Below are 13775 nucleotides of genomic sequence, written 5' to 3' on the forward strand. Positions count from 1 at the left end.
TCAGGGGTCACCAAACATTTTCTGTACAGGGCCAGATAGTGAATATTTTAGGCTTCTTGGGCCATACAGTCTATAGCAAGTAACCAACTCTGTTGTAGTAGCTCAAAATAAGCTATAGCCAATTTGTAAACAAATGGGCAGGCTGTGTTACAATAAAACTTTATTTACAAAAACAGGCAGCTGGACAGATTTTGTCTGTGGGCCATAGTTTGCCAACCCCTCTCAAAACTCTTAGTCGTGATTTTTAAAACCTATCTTTTGATAATTCTTATAAAGAAATCTATAAGGAATCATGTGGTATGTGTGTGTCTGTATTCTTATTGTAATACTTATAAACAAGTTCATTCATTAAGAAAACAAAAAAAGAAAAGAACAACTTAAAGTTGACTGTAGAAACTTTTTAACTTCCAAAAATCATAGCAATCATCATGACAACGGCTAAAGCTCTTAGAGCACTTTACAGCTTACAAAGCCATTTCTCATTCATTAACTTATTTGATCTTTAAATACTATGAAGTAGCTATGATTATTCCAATTTTACATGTGGGGAAATTGAGGTTCAGTTTATTAGCTGAGAGACTCAAGGCCAGAGGCGACCCTGTTACTGCAATTGCTATTCAAGTTGTACCAACCGGAAAGCCAGCACTGAAAATTCCTGACAAAACACACCCAGCCAGGTGAAATTACACACATAGACTGCCTCTGCTTTTCAGGTAAATTATTTATTTTCTCTTGAAGACCTGAAGACTTTGTCAGTGGGAATGGGTGGTAATTAGTAAGATAAGAGATTGATCTTATATTCTAGTCTGCTAATGTTTGTTTTGCGCCAGAATTGTCCCTGTGGCACTGAGCCAGAAAGAACGAAGCAACTATAAATGTCTAGGCAAAAGCCTAAAAAATAAATTCACAAGAAAGAAAATCTATAATTAGGGAAATTGTGAACTAAATCTGAAGACACATTCACAAACTCTGTGAATTTATACAGTAGTGAAGACAGATTGGATAACCCATAGCAAAAAAGAACTGCAATTTTTTTTTCCTTCCAGGAATAAAAGATACCAGCAAAGGTGCTAAAACATATTGAAGCAAAGAGGTGGATAATTTTTCCTGCATTAGAGAGTCAGTGTATTCTGTAACCACAAAGAATGTTCTTTTTTTTTTTTAAGGAGTTTTTTCCGGGCACATTCCATTCTAATTTTTTTTTAACATCTTTATTGGAGTATAATTGCTTTACAATGGTGTGTTAGCTTCTGCTTTATAACAAAGAGAATCAGCCACACACATACATGTGTTCCCATATCTCTTCCCTCCTGTGTCTCCCTCCCTCCCACCCTCCCTATCCCACCCCTCCCTGCGGTCACAAATCACTGAGCTGATCTCCCTGAGCTATGCGGCCGCTTCCCACTAGCTATCTACCTTACGTTGGGCAGTGTATATACGTCCATGCCTCTCTCTCCCTTTGTCAAAGCTTACCCTTCCCCCTCCCCATATCCTCAAGTCCATTCTCTAGTAGGTCTGTGTCTTTATTCCTGTCTTACCCCTAGGCTCTTCATGACATTTTTTTCCTTAAATTCCATATGTATGTGTTAGCATACGGTATTTGTCTTTCTCTTTCTGGCTTACTTCACTCAGTATGACAGACTCTAGGTCTATCCACCTCATTACAAATAGCTCAATTTCATTTCTTTTTATGGCTGAGTAATATTCCATTGTATATATGTGCCACATCTTCTTTATCCATTCATCCGATGATGGACACTTAGGTTGTTTCTATCTCCGGGCTATTGTAAATAGAGCTGCAATGAACATTTTGGTACATGACTCTTTTTGAATTATGGTTTTCTCAGGGTATATGCCCAGTAGTGGGATTGCTGGGTCATATGGTAGTTCTATTTGTAGTTTTTTAAGGAACCTCCATACTGTTCTCCATAGTGGCTGTACCAGTTCACATTCCCACCAGCAGTGCAAGAGGGTTCCCTTTTCTCCACACCCTCTCCAGCATTTATTGTTTCTAGATTTTTTGATGATGGCCATTCTGACTGGTGTGAGATGATATCTCATTGTAGTTCTGATTTGCATTTCTCTATTGATTAATGATGTTGAGCATTCTTTCATGTGTTTGTTGGAAATCTGTATATCTTCTTTGGAGAAATGTCTATTTAGGTCTTCTGCCCATTTTTGGATTGGGTTGTTTGTTTTTTTTGTTATTGAGCTGCATGAGCTGCTTATAAATTTTGGAGATTAATCCTTTGTCAGTTGCTTCATTTGCAAATGTTTTCTCCCATTCTGAGGGTTGTCTTTTGGTCTTGTTTATGGTTTCCTTTGCTGTGCAAAAGCTTTGAAGTTTCATTACGTCCCATTTGTTTATTTTTGTTTTTATTTCCATGTCTCTAGGAGGTGGGTCAAAAAGGATCTTGCTGTGATTTATGTCATAGAGTGTTCTGCCTATGTTTTCCTCTAAGAGTTTGATAGTTTCTGGCTTTACATTTAGGTCTTTAATCTATTTTGAGCTTATTTTTGTGTATGGTGTTAGGGAGTGATCTAATCTCATACTTTTACATGTACCTGTCCAGTTTTCCCAGCACCACTTATTGAAGAGGCTGTCCTTTCTCCACTGTACATTCCTGACTCCTTTATCAAAGATAAGGTGACCATATGTGTGTGGGTTTATCTTGGGGCTATCCTGTTCCATTGATCTATCTTTCTGTTTTTGTGCCAGTACCATACTGTCTTGATTACTGTAGCTTTGTAGTATAGTCTGAAGTCAGGGAGCCTGATTCCTCCAGCTCCGTTTTTCATTCTCAAGATTGCTTTGGCTATTCGGGGTCTTTTGTGTTTCCATACAAATTGTGAAATTTTTTCTTCTAGTTCTGTGAAAAATGCCAGTGGTAGTTTGATAGGGATTGCATTGAATCTGTAGATTGCTTTGGGTAGTAGAGTCATTTTCACAATGTTGATTATTCCAATCCAAGAACATGGTATATCTCTCCATCCTTTTGTATCATCTTTAATTTCTTTCATCAGTGTCTTATAATTTTCTGCATACAGGTCTTTTGTCTCCTTAGATAGGTTTATTCCTAGATATTTTATTCTTTTCGTTGCAATGGTAAATGGGAGTGTTTTCTTGATTTCACTTTCAGATTTTTCATCATTAGTGTATAGGAATGCCAGAGATTTCTGTGCATTAATTTTGTATCCTGCTACTTTACCAAATTCATTGATTAGCTCTAGTAGTTTTCTGGTAGCATCTTCAGGTTTCTCTATGTAGAGTATCATGTCATCTGCAAATAGTAACAGCTTTACTTCTTCTTTTCCAATTTGGATTCCTTTTATTTCCTTTTCTTCTCTGATTGCCGTGGCTAAAACTTCCAAAACTATGTTGAATAATTGTGGTGAGAGTGGGCAACCTTGTCTTGTTCCTGATCTTAGTGGAAATGCTTTCAGGTTTTCACCATTGAGGACAATGTTGGCTGTGGGTTTGTCAAATATGGCCTTTATTATGTTGAGGAAAGTTCCCTCTATGCCTACTTTCTGCAGGGTTTTTATCATAAATGGGTGTTGAATTTTGTCGAAAGCTTTCTCTGCATCTATTGAGATGATCATATGGTTTTTCTCCTTCAATTTGTTAATATGGTTTATCACGTTGATTGATTTGTGTATATTGAAGAAGCCTTGCATTCCTGAGATAAACCCCACTTGATCATGGTTTATGATCCTTTTAATGTGCTGTTGGATTCTGTTTGCTAGTATTTTGTTGAGGAGTTTTGCATCTATGTTCATCAGTGATATTGGCCTGTAGTTTTCTTTCTTTGTGACATCCTTTTCTGGTTTTGGTATCAAGGTGATGGTGGCCTCATAGAATGAGTTTGGGAGTGTTCCTCCCTGTGCTATATTTTGGAAGAGTTTGAGAAGGACAGGTTTTAACTCTTCTCTAAATGTTTGATAGAATTTGCCTGTGAAGCCATCTGGTCCTGGGCTTTTGTTTGTTGGAAGATTTTTAATCACAGTTTCAATTTCAGTGCTTGTGATTGGTCTCTTCATATTTTGTATTTCTTCCTGATTCAGTCTTGGCAGGTTGTGCATTTCTAAGAATTTGTCCATTTCTTCCAGGTTGTCCATTTTATTGCCATAGAGTTGCTTGTAGTAATCTCTTATGATCCTTTGTATTTCTGCAGTGTCAGTTGTTACTTCTCCCTTTTCATTTCTAATTCTATTGAGTTTTCTCCTTTTTTTCTTGATAAGTCTGGCTAACGGTTTATCAATTTTGTTTATCTTCTCAAAGAACCAGCTTTTAGTTTTGTTGATCTTTGCTATCGTTTCCTTCATTTCTTTTTCATTTATTTCTGATCTGATTTTTATGATTTCTTTCCTTCTGCTAACTCTGGGTTTTTTTGTTCTTCTTTCTCTAATTGCTTTAGGTGCAAGGTTAGGTTGTTTATTCAAGATGTTTCCTGTTTCTTAAGGTAGGATTGTATTGCTATAAACTTCCCTCTTAGAAATGCTTTTGCTGCATCCCATAGATTTTGGGTCATCGTGTCTCCATTGTCATTTGTTTCTAGGTATTTTTAAATTTCCTCTTTGATTTCTTCAGTGATCACTTCGTTATTAAGTAGTGTATTGTTTAGCCTCCATGTGTTTGTATTTTTTACAGATCTTTTCCTGTAATTGATATCTAGTCTCATAGCATTGTGGTCGGAAAAGATACTTGATACAATTTCAATTTTCTTAAATTTACCAAGGCTTGATTTGTGACCCAAGATATGATCTATCCTGGAGAATGTTCCATGAACACTTGAGAAAAATGTGTATTCTGTTGTTTTTGGATGGAATGTCCTATAAACATCAATTAAGTCCATCTTGTTTAATGTATCATTTAAAGCTTGTGTTTCCTTATTTATTTTCATTTTGGATGATCTGTCCATTGGTGAAAGTGAGCTGTTAAAGTCCCCTACTATGAATGTGTTACTGTCGATTTCCCCTTTTATGGCTGTTAGTATTTGCCTTATGTATTGAGGTGCTCCTATGTTGGGTGCATAAATATTTACAATTGTTATATCTTCTTCTTGGATCGATCCCTTGATCATTATGTAGTGTCCTTCTCTGTCTCTTCTAATAGTCTTTATTTTAAAGGCTATTTTGCTGCTGATTTTGACAATTTTTTTCTTCCAATCTGTGCATCTGGGCTGCATGCACAGTCCTCTGGCAGACACGAAGCAGAGCTAGGCACAGCCCTTGCACTCCAGGGTGTCTTCTTTGAGACCAACCATCTGTCTTCACCTTTGCTGCTACAGGAGTCTTCCATCCATAGTCGGTAACAGCGAGGCTGGTCTATGGCCACATATTTCCCACTTAGTCCCTGTTGTTCTCCAGCACTTGACTCAGGACCTTAAGAAGTCCCTCACCAATTTTTTGTCCCTCATTTTCCAGTTTCTGAATTCAGCTTGCTACACAACAGCTACAGAGGTATGCTGATGTTGTCTCTTCTTTGAAAGGACTAGGCAAGTGTGGTGGTCTTGTAAACAGCTGGCTGCTTGATGCCACATGTCCAGCTCTGTTGCACACAGATGGCTTGATTTCAAAGTACACTTGCTTTGTGGGCCGTTTGCAAAGTCAGCACTGTATTTTGGAACATGAACAAGCTCAGAAACAATGAGACCATTCACCAGAGTGCAGCAGGGAACTGTTAAGATTTTCTTTGAAAACACAGCCTGAAAATGTTTACAGAATCCTGTGACATAAGCAGGGCCCTGTGGGGAGCTAATCCACAAAATGGGTTAGAAGGAAATTGGAAGAGGAAGAGTGAAGTGCAAGAAAGCTGGAAATCGATCTCTTGGTGGTAAAGTAACAGTGCTCAGAGTGATTTAAAGTTCCAGGTCCTTTCATTAAATTATGTAACCTCAGCAAGTGAGTTCAGCTGTCTGGGCTGCATCTTCTCCATTGTAAATATGGGAAAGACAATGTATTCTATGATGTTTGTGTGAAAATGAAAGGAGAATGAGTTTTCTAGATTGCCAAGTGCTACCCAAATGTAAGGTACTGTTACACAGTTCCAGATCTTGCCCTACTAGGGATCACTAGGGATGTCATAAATTATTCTTGTGCAGATTTATCAGTAACACCTAAGACAGACACTGAACATCAACTGGCACTTCAATAGCATCTATATGAATGCCTGGCACACAGCCAAGTCCACTTGCATGGAATGCACCTTAGGTGGAAGCTAATAAAGGGGGAAAAGAATTTGTATCTGTGATTTTGGGAGTGTTGCAGTATACTCAAAAAAGAGCTGAAATTTCAAGATTTGATGAAAAATACTTAAAAGAATAATCATCCTGCCCAAGTTTGTGTATTTTTCCCATAAGGTATTTGATTACCTTCATCTTACGCTCACCTTACTGGTCCTAAAGAAATAAACAAACAAAACAAAAAACTGATTCTAAACTATGTGGGAAGGACTCCCCTGGTGGCACAGTGATTAAGAAACCGCCTGCCAATGCACGGGACACGGGTTCGATCCCTGGTCTGGGAAGATCCCACATGCCACAGAGCAATTAAGCCCGTGCACCACAACTACTGAGCCTGTGCTCTAGAGCCCACAAGCCACATCTACAGAGCCTGCGTGCCACAACTACTGAAGCCCACACGCCTAGAGCCCGTGCTCCTCAATGAGAGAAACCACCACAATGAGAAGCCCATACACCACAACAAAGAGTAGCCCCTGCTCACCGCAACCAGAGAAAGCCTGCGCAAAGCAACGAAGACCCAACGCAGCCCAAAATAAATAAATAAATAAATAAATAAATAATACTATATGGGAAAAAAATCTAGAAATGCACTTTTCTGACCTTTATCATATAAGAATATAATATACTTCTATTGGACTGAACCATATGTAATTGCTTTTCTTTTTTTTTTTATTATTATTTTTTTTTGTGGTACGCGGGCCTCTCACTGTTGTGGCCTCTCCCGTTGCGGAGCACAGGCTCCAGACGTGCAGGCTCAGCAGCCATGGCTCACGGGCCCAGCCGCTCCACGGCATGTGGGATCTTCCCGGACCGAGGCACGAACCCGTGTCCCCTGTATCAGCAGGCGGACTCTCAACCACTGCACCACCAGGGAAGCCCCTGCTTTTCTTTTTAATAGGTCGGAAACACTCAAATATCAGCAATTTTATATGGTTCAATACAATAGATCAGAGGTTGAACTTGATACAATGCAAATGACCTTGTCTTCCATGAGTTCACAATCTAATAATTGTTAAAATATATCCCTATATAATCTACTTCTTATTGCAGCTTTTGTTCCAATTCATTAAGTGCTTGCTTAAATAAAGCACCTTTTAAATGATTTATAAACTTACATTCAAGAGGCAGCGTTTTAAAGGAAGTAATAGGGTCTATGCCATTTAAAGAAATTCTTAAGGGGAGCTACTCTTAAAGCTACTGCTTTGTTTTTCATTTTCTCTCTCCTGTTTTTTTTCCTTTAAATAATAGAACTCAACCTCTGTGTTAGTCTTGGAAACAAAACCAATAGGAAGTGCGTGTGTGTGTGTGTGTGTGTGTGTGTGTGAGAGAGAGAGAGAGAGAGAGAGAGAAACAGACAGAGACAGAGAGAGACGGAGAGAGAGAGAGAGAGAGAGACGGAGATTTATTTTAAGGAATTAAATAAATCCAACATCTGCAGGGGGTGCCTGTAGGCTAGAGACCCAGGGAAGAGCCAGTGGTGCAGTTCGAGTTCACAGGCCTTCTGCTGACAGAATGCCCTTTTGCTGAGGGGAGGTCAGTCTTCTGCTCTATTCAGGCCTTCAGATGATTGGGTGAGGCCCACCCACACTATGGAGGGCAATCTGCTTTACTCAAAGTGCACCAATTTAAATGTTAATCTCATCCAAAAAGACCCTCACAGAGACGTCCAGAATAACATCTGACCACATATCTGGGCACTGTGGCCCAACCAAGTTGACACATAAAATATTATAAAGTTGACACATGAAATATCATAACCTCAGACAGAATATTCTATGTACTATACTGGGTACAACTGTAGACGCGAGCAAAAATACTGTATTTCCTATTAGCATTAAATTTAATTTTATATTTACTTTATTATAATAAACTTGTGGCTGTTTCCCAGTGAGTCCTTACAATACGAGTTGCTTCCTTCACACCCTTAGAAGGTGACTGAAGTTAGAGCTGTCTCCCTTTCTGGTACCATTTCTGAGGGAGGTTCCATCCCATCTCCTTAAAAGCATGATGTGACAGGTTTGCTTTCAAAACTCAAATTTAGCTTCAAGAAATTTATTACACTCTGAGATTTTTTTTTTTTTTTACAAAACCAAACTTCTGAAACTACTGATATGCTGAAAAATTACTCAGCCCCTTCCTATCAAAAACTAATAGAGGGCTTCCCTGGTGGCACAGTGGTTGAGGGTCCGCCTGCTGATGCAGGGGACGCGGGTTCGTGCCCGGGTCCGGGAAGATCCCACATGCCGCGGAGCGGCTGGGCCAGTGAGCCATGGCCGCTGAGCCTGCGCGTCCGGAGCCTGTGCTCCGCAACGGGAGAGGCCACAACAGTGAGAGGCCCGCGTACCGCAAAAAGAAAAAAACAAACAAAAAAACTAACAGAGATTTTACTCTGTTGAACTATTTATAAAGGAAGGTGAAAATGATCCAGAGGATATTAAATTATTTTTAAGCCTATTGATCATCTTTCCCCACAAACCTCTAAATTCATTCACTTAACTTTCATCTGTTTACTGACCTTTATAGGGTCCATTAAGAGATAATTAATAATCCTTAATGAGGAAAAACTCACTTTGAAGTTCACCTGCCTTTCACCCAGGACCCCCCAAGTGCTTCAGAGGCTCGGAGCGCAGGCTCTGAGAGCAGCTGCAAAGCCCTCTGGGAGGAGGGAGTGGAGCCATGATAAAGGCAAAATTAACCCTCCAGCAATTTCCCGCTTTGAGGACTTAAGTCAGAGTTTAATCTCATTGGGATGTGGATTTTTTTCTGTTAGCTTTTTAAAATTAAATTTGTCAAATGCAATTCACCTAATCTTATATGTAGTATTCTTATTAGGATATTACCATGTAAAATATATTATCATTATAAGACTATTAAGAGGGCTAAAGCTCAGAAAAATAGAGCAATTACCATCACTTATAGATCTATGGAGAGGCAGTATGGCATAATGGAGAGAGAAGTCTAATACATTTGATTTCCAAAACCACTAGGCAGGCTCAGAAATATTTCCACATACACGTTCACCTTCTCCCCAGCCAGGCATTTCTCGGAGTTTCTGCCCCAATCTCACCAGGCTTTCTCCTCTCCCAGAGGAGGGAGGAAACACAGGGTGAGCCTTTTCCCTCCCTGTGCCCAGAAGACTGACCACAGGTACACATGAGGCCCAGGGAAAAGGGTCCCCCAAATACTTTATTCCTCTGGTACTTTCTGATATTATATATATTAATATGTTGCATTAGAATATTAATCTGGTATAATAAGGCTTATTCTCAATCATTCCTTTTATTCTTTTCAGTAGATAATAAGCCTTTTTTATTTATTTTTATTTATTTATTTTTTTTGCGGTACGCGGGCCTCTCACTGTTGTGGCCTCTCCCGTTGCGGAGCACAGGCTCCGGATGCGCAGGCTCAGCGGCCATGGCTCACGGGCCCAGCCGCTCCGCGGCATGTGGGATCTTCCCGGACCCGGGCATGAACCCGTGTCCCCTGCATAAGCAGGCGGACCCTCAACCACTGTGCCACCAGGGAAGCCCCTTTTTTATTTTTTGCAAGATCCATGTTTTATGCTTCCTCTGTATTCCTGATATTGATCTCCACAATGCTAAACACATGGGAGGAGACGTTATGATCCACTGAGCTTTTGTTTTTTAATTCCTGGGGTAGGTAGACTAAAGTGAAACAGAAGCCAGAAGGGTGGCTGTTTAGTTCAGTGTGTTATTATGGTTTTACTAAAATGGAAAAACAAATGAAGCACATTGGCTGTTGTTTCCTAAAGATTTCACTCTAGGTCTTAGGCATCATAGTTCTCTAGGGCTACGAAAATTAGGCCCACCCATAGGTCAGGATAAAAAAGAATAAAGATAGGAATCAAGAACTTCACAGGAGGGACTGAAAGTGCATAACATGCTCCACGTCTCCCTTCTTTTCCTGTGAGCTTCTCTGGAGACATCTTAACTAGCCCATGACCCCTCTCTCCCCCTACATCTCTCCCTCTCTGGCCCCCGTCCTGGGCCATATCTGACTGAATGGGGCAGCTACCTTATCCAAAACAGGACAGTCAGATTTAGAATTGGGAAAGTCTCTGCGCATGGCTGCAGCTGTACTTGTTAACTCTGGAGCAAATAGTCCATGAAGTGGCAGATATTCTACCATGGGGATTGGAGACCAAAGACCTCTGATTCCCAGGGAGGATGAAGCCAATGAGCAGATAGGAGACAAGCAGAGTGAGGGTGAAAATACCAGACACCCACCCCCCAATCTGAGATCTGGCTATCTTCCCACTCTTGGTTCTAGGATCTATTCCTGCATTCTTACCAATAATCATTTTTTTGTTTGGCCTGCTTGAATTGATTTCTGTTCCTTACAATCAAGAGTCCAAGTTAATACAGTGGAGATCTATTTTGGAAGACAGGGGGAAAAGGAGCAAACATAACTTGGTGCCTTTGGGGACAGATAAATTCACTATAAACCTTACTTCTTTCCAGTGGAGTCTTCTCAGCCAACTCAAGCACTTGGTATTTCAGTTAGCCATACACCCAACCATCATCCTTATCTTCTGGCTTCTTAAAGTTGAAATTCAGTAACCCCAAAGTGTGAAAAAATGCTATACAGCACATTCTTTTCCTTCTAGCCTAGCAGATGCACAGCTGCCCTCTGAGATTGTGCTACTTTTCCACAGGCCACAAAAGGATCTTCATTACTGTTGGTGGGATCACACATACTCTTGGTGTATTGGTGGAGGAACCACACATCATGAATGTGTAAGAGAAAAATTAGCATAAGAAATGTTACCCTCCCCTGCTAACTTTTTACTTCCTCTATTGTTAGTGCCATTTTCTTTATTCATCCATTATCACATACACCAAGAATTCTCACTGGCCTATCACCTATTTCTACACCTCAATACAAGTCCATTTATCTACCATCCTCATTGGTCTTCCTTGCTGTTCCCATAGCATATACATGCTTCAACAATATTGTCCTAAAATATGCATTTTATAAATGCCTTTTTACTTCCCTACCTCTCCCACCAGGCTGGGAGCTCTTCATTGGAAGAGGCTGTGTCTTACTGTTATAACCTCCATGTCTCATACATTAGCTAACAAATGTGTGATTAATGTCCAATGCGTGAGTGAGTGAATGATTAAGTGAGTGAATTAATGACTTTTGCTCCCTCTGGTATTTCTCAAATTCTACTCATATACTTTAAATGCATTCTCTCTTTCTTTTATTGTCACAATAAATGAGCAGCATGCTCCTTGGCTGAGCTCCTATAATTATATCCCTTTTCATTTAACACCTCACTCTTACCAAATTTCCCTAAGAGAGTTTGATAGTTTTTTTTTTTTAATTGTTCAAATTTCTATTTTGATATGCGGTATGAGAAATGAACTCTTAAATCAACTGAACTTTATGGAAAATGAAACAGCAAACAAATCAGACCCATGTTAAAATAGAAGGTCTGTTAAATGTCCAAATTTAAGGATATAACAGCCACAGATAAACTTCAATTCTATAGTCTTTTTTCAGGAGATTGAAGTCTTTCCAACACAACTTTACTATGAACTGGTCCAGAGAGCTCAACAGCATATGGGAATGCTTAACAGGGATGGTTTTTGACGTGTCAACCTGGCCAGCTACAATTCCAGTCATTTGATCAAACACTAATCTAGCTATTGTGAACGTATTTTGTAGATGTGATTAAAGTCCATAATCAGTTGACTCTTTAAGTAAGGGAGCTCATCCTAGATAACCTGAGTGGGTCTGATTCAATCAGTTGAAAGGCCTTAAGAGCAGACATAAGGCTTCCAGAAGGAGAGGAAATTCCACCTGTGGGCAGCAGCTTCAGCCTGTGCCTGAGAGTTCAATCCTTCCTGTCCTGAGCTCACCCTAAGGATTTCAGACTTGCCTAGCCAGCCCACAGCTGTGCAACCAATTCCTTAAAATAAATTTACTGATATATGTCTCCTCCTGGTCCTTCTTCTCTCAGTGAAATCTGGGTGAATACAGAGATTATCAATAGACTATACATAGAATAAAGCCATGTGTTGGCTGCCATGTTTCACTGCCCTCATGCTTTCATTTCCTCCCCCTCTACTCAATAATTTCAAAAACGGTCACATGGGCTGGTTACATGGGCTGAGGGTAACTTAAAGATCTTTCAACCCATCTTATTAGCACCATAAATTTTTACATGGTCTTAAAGAAAAATAATCATAGTTTGTTGGATAAAACAAAAGGTATCATTAATTCAAATATAACATGGATTCTATTCTTTTCCTTTGGGATGTTCTGGGATTTTTCTTCAATTCATGTTTTTACCATCACATATGTTATATTACAAAACCCTGTGACATGCGCTTTGTCAATCTAGGCAACCACAGCATGTAGTACTGCAAGTAAAATCTGCTGTAATAAATTTTCAGTAATGGTGGTGGCCTACAGTTTCTAAAATCTTTCCTAGTCCTTGACATTCATTATGTATTTCTCCTTCATCCTATTTGCCAAGGGTCCTCAAAAAGCTTTGTATAGTGCAACAGCAAATCCATAAGCACGGGAATGCTTATATTCTTCAAAACTCAATTGTGCTACTCACTTCCTAAGCTACCATGCCTGCTATTAAATATTGTGTTTCTTCTTCATTTTGCGGGGCCTTAGATTTGTTTGTCCTCTTCCCATTTTTAATCACTTTTCACGCCCATGTGATAGTTCCCCAATAAAATTTTCTAGTTTCACAGCTTTTCTTCAGTGTCACCTGACTTTGTCCGCTTTCATATAATAAGCTGAGTACCCTTCTCTTCATTGTTCTAATAGGAATTCTAATAGCTTCACATTTTTACCCATCAACTTTCTCCAGCTCTTTAGGAAAAATATCAGTTGTTGCTATAGCTGGAGTTTCAAAAAGTATTTTATTCACTTTACATTTTGTATCTATTGTTATTAGTTGTGATATATAATTATTGTTGATTTAATTAATCAGCTTCCTCATTTTATGCCCATATTGTAAACTCCATTTGAATGTTGTGCTTCAATGCCATATTCTGACCAAGTTATTCTAAGCATCTGGCTTCATATATCAAGCATTGGTTGCTTTGGGCTCCACCATTTTTTCTCAAGATGTAAATTAATGTCTTCCCCAAACTGTCATTCTTATAGTGCAGAAAGGTGAATGCCTTTAAATAAATTTTCCATTTTACATATCTTTTGAGGAAGTCATGCATTCAGAAGTCTCTTATTTTTCATGAACTATATCTTCCAATTCAGATTCCATGCGAGAGAAATCTCACCTTGGTATAGCTCTCTTGTCTTCCTTTAGGAACAATGACTTTCCCCTTTGTATTCAGCTTGATTGTTGGAACTAAAATCACATCAAGTTTCTCTTCTCTCCAGCCACATAAACTGCATTGTTAGTCTCCCTCACTTGATGCTTTTTGTGTCATATGACCTACTCTAGCTTGCATTTAATTTTCCCCAGCAATTTTATGTTTTACCCACTCCTGTCTCTCCTTGCCCCAAGTGAAAGTCCACCTTCCT

This window comes from Delphinapterus leucas, chromosome 5 (genome assembly GCF_059928025.1).
Source record: "Delphinapterus leucas isolate spDelLeu-1000000601 "Yukka" chromosome 5, BTC_Dleu_Yukka2, whole genome shotgun sequence".
Classification (NCBI taxonomy): Eukaryota; Metazoa; Chordata; class Mammalia; order Artiodactyla; family Monodontidae; genus Delphinapterus; species Delphinapterus leucas.